The sequence below is a fragment of the Engraulis encrasicolus genome, unplaced genomic scaffold (genome assembly GCF_034702125.1).
Source record: "Engraulis encrasicolus isolate BLACKSEA-1 unplaced genomic scaffold, IST_EnEncr_1.0 scaffold_225_np1212, whole genome shotgun sequence".
Classification (NCBI taxonomy): domain Eukaryota; kingdom Metazoa; phylum Chordata; class Actinopteri; order Clupeiformes; family Engraulidae; genus Engraulis; species Engraulis encrasicolus.
Window position 1 is genome coordinate 23,505 of NW_026945509.1, and position 2,921 is coordinate 26,425.

Consider the following 2,921-nt stretch of genomic DNA (forward strand, 5'->3'; position numbering starts at 1 on the left):
ATATGATGTCCTTGACTGTTTTGGGAATTGCGTAGACCACTTTGCATATGATGACTTACACAATGAAATAATGCTGACGTGTTTTGGAGAGGGCAACCATTAGACTGAGAATTGTCTAATTCGTTTAGATAAGCAAGGTCAATTTATTTGGAAAATGTGCTAAATGTATGCTGAATGTGTCAACTGAAGGGTATTTGTACATATCCATCTGCAGAGATGTACTAAACATTTGAGACATGTACAAATCATTTGATATCTGATGAAAGCAATGAAAAATGCCATTCTGTTTTGGGAAATTGCAAGTTGGTTTGGGGATTTGTCCGTGTAGTTTTGAGAATGTCATTTCAGTTTCGAGAAATTAGCCAAACCAATCGAGAAAAACTGTAACGTGTGAATCTCCCATGCCATGTGACCATAACGACTCATGTGAATGCAACCTGGCAATTGTTAGATGGATAAATACCAGTGCATGTGGACTACTGCTTCATTTCCCTGAAGAATTTTGTGGTGAAAGAAGCTCCTCTCCAAGGAACGAAGATGCAGAGATACAGCACCAAACAGGCATTGGAAATGATCCACACACACACACACACACACACACACACACACACACACACACACACACACACACACACACACACACACACACACACGCAAAAACACTCTGTGTCTCAAGTGACAGCTGTGAGCTGCTAACAGCCACATTTCCACAACAAAAGGAGTGTCCGCAGGGGGTCCAAAGGGTCAAATGACCCTCTTGTGGGGCTTTTAGGTAAAAAGGTCAATTGACCCCTCCGTGGTAGTTCTAGTGTTAAAGGCGTCTTGCTGTGGGCTCGACAGTGTGCAGAGCATTGTGGGGCGTGTTGTACTTAGCTTGGTGTTCAAAACATTCCGGAATCCTCTGTAAACTACCAGATCCAGACTGCAATGCTTCATCACTCCTCGATGCCTTTTCTCCATTGGCCATCTCCTTCATCCGCGCATAGGGCGGCTGTAAACAAACGAACCAGGAACAACATCAGAAAACGAACGAAGCAGTTGATTCAATCCACGCTGTGGGCTCTCGAGGTGAAAATGCTATGTTAACTACACTGCTGTCACATTTCATGCGATTTGTGGACTTAACATTTATACATGCCGAAGGTTCAGAAATGCTAATGGCTGGTAGCAGACAAATGGACATGCATGCAGTTGGCAACTTCACACTCTCTGGCTACTGACCAAGCTCTTTTTTCAACTGTTGCCTCCAGAAAGCATCATTCTGCCCGTCCTCACCACCAACAAACGTGTGCGAGTGAGTGCGTGCGTGCATGTGTGTGTGTGTGTGACATGCCAATGACCTGCTGGTGTGCGCGTGTGTGTGTGTGTGTGTGTGTGTGTGTGTGTGTGAGACATTGTAATGACCTACTGGTGTGTGTGTGTCTGTGTGTGTGTGTTTATAACATGGTAATGACAATGACATTAGCAGTAGCAGTGTTGTTGTGGTCACATTGCTGTGGTGGTTAATGATGTGTGTGTCTTTATTCCATGCCATAATAAAATTGTAATCACTCTACTGTGCTCTCTTGCAGCCACATCTGTTTGGAATCCAGTTGACCATGGGTAAGTCTGGAGTTAGGGCTGCACGATTATGGAAAAAATCATAATCACGATTATTTTGGTCAAAATCATAATCACGATTATTAATCACGATAATTGATTTTTGGAGATTTTTTTGAAAATTATAACAAGATGAAATATAACCAAGAATGAAATACATACGGGATGAGCAAAATAAAATGAATTGTAATAATTATGTGCAGAGAGACACCAGCCTGTCAGTATGTTCTGACTTCAAGGACGCTCTCAAAAGTAGGCCACTATTGCCACGATTAAATCACGATTAAAATCATGAGTTCGATTTCACTATTTTATCACGATTTTGATTATTTTTCGATTAATTGTGCAGCCCTATCTGGAGTGGTATGTTGGTTTTCAAAGGACGGCAGTTGCAATGACCCATTAATGCGATATCTTACTTATTTTTTCAGAATAGCTGTGAAAACCCAATTAACCAGCATACACACAAGTAGGCCTACACTATTGCTTGAAAAGAAGGTAGTCGTAGTCATTTAGTGACAAATATGTATTTATTAGTAATCATTTAGCATCTTCTGAGTTCTGTAAAGGGGCCATTTATACATACCCTGGTATTTCCAAAAAACGGACAGCTTGCCCTTCTTTTGTTCCTTTCGTTTACACACAAACGAGTCTTCCTAAAAAAATGCAGATTTGGTGATGGTGTGAACAAAGATATTTACGTAAAGGTGGGGAAGAAAAATGTTTTTAGAATACCCGGCTATGTATAAATGGTGCCTAAGTGTAGCTGTTAAAAACATCTACTTTCAATGACACCACTGCTTTCTTACTAAATCTGATGTAAAGACGTTCTCTCTGTTAACTCACATTGTATTGATATTTGTTTATTTGGTTTGTAGATTTGTATTATGACTTCAAGGAAGAAGAATTTGAAGAGGTTATTCAAATACAAATAAAAAGGGAAGAAGAGCCTTATGACATCAAACAGGAAGACTCTACAGGTACAAGGCAACAGCAGAATATCACATTTAATCTTACAATCCACACGTTTCAGAAGAGACTTTACTTCATTTGATGTTGGCTGGGCTTTAAATTAACACCAGCCAACCGGCCAAATATACTGGTGAAATTTCAGTTTGACTGGTAGAAAGGACCAACTTACCATCCACTTTGACTCATTAGGCTTAGGCAGTGTGTGTTTGGCTAGTAAGACTAAGATCTATTGGCCATCTTGTCTGGTGAATGTTGGTATATAAAATAAACAAGTGTAAAATCTATATCTTTTTTTATTACTGATGATCCTGTGGAGATGTGAAATATTAGGCTCAGAACTTTTTTTTGTT

General features: G+C 39.9%; 1 long non-coding RNA gene across 1 annotated transcript; it reads left to right on the top strand.

Annotated features, from left to right (window-relative positions):
- The first annotated feature begins 986 nt into the window (after nt 1-986).
- Nucleotides 987-2,549, top strand: LOC134442716 (uncharacterized). The gene is made up of 3 exons (XR_010033450.1): nt 987-1,068; nt 1,572-1,602; nt 2,478-2,549. It is a non-coding gene; the product is annotated as an uncharacterized LOC134442716 (long non-coding RNA).
- Nucleotides 2,550-2,921: the final 372 nt, after the last annotated feature.